Below are 465 nucleotides of genomic sequence, written 5' to 3'. Positions count from 1 at the left end.
GCTGTCAACCAGCACCCCCAGGTCCTTTTCCACCAGGCAGCTTTCCAGCCCCTCTTCTCTGAGCCTGTAGCGCCGCGTGGGGTTGTGGTGGCCAAAGCGCAGGACCCGGCCCTTGGCCTTGTTGACCCTCATACAGCTGGCCTCCCTTCAGGCAGGGAGAGGCTTTTTGCTTGTTGTTTAACCATGTATTTGTTACTTATATCCTAAATATTTATATGCTCGTTACAGGTGCTACCACACCAGTGTGTATTTATAATATACAAATGTTTGTATTTAGAGATTTCTATTTATGCGTTTCTATTTATACGTTTCTATACTGTTTGTACACCTGTGCTTGGCTGTTTACACCAACCACGCAACCTACAGCTCGCATGGCCCTGCAGTGGTTGCCCCCAGGTGCTGGGCTCTTTAAATGAACATTAACCTCCCTGGCCACGCCCCCTTCCGTGGCCACGCTTCCTCACG

This window comes from Egretta garzetta, unplaced genomic scaffold, assembly GCF_000687185.1.
Source record: "Egretta garzetta isolate BGI_Z169 unplaced genomic scaffold, ASM68718v1 scaffold233, whole genome shotgun sequence".
NCBI lineage: Eukaryota > Metazoa > Chordata > Aves > Pelecaniformes > Ardeidae > Egretta > Egretta garzetta.
Note: the sequence above shows the minus strand (reverse complement) of the source record.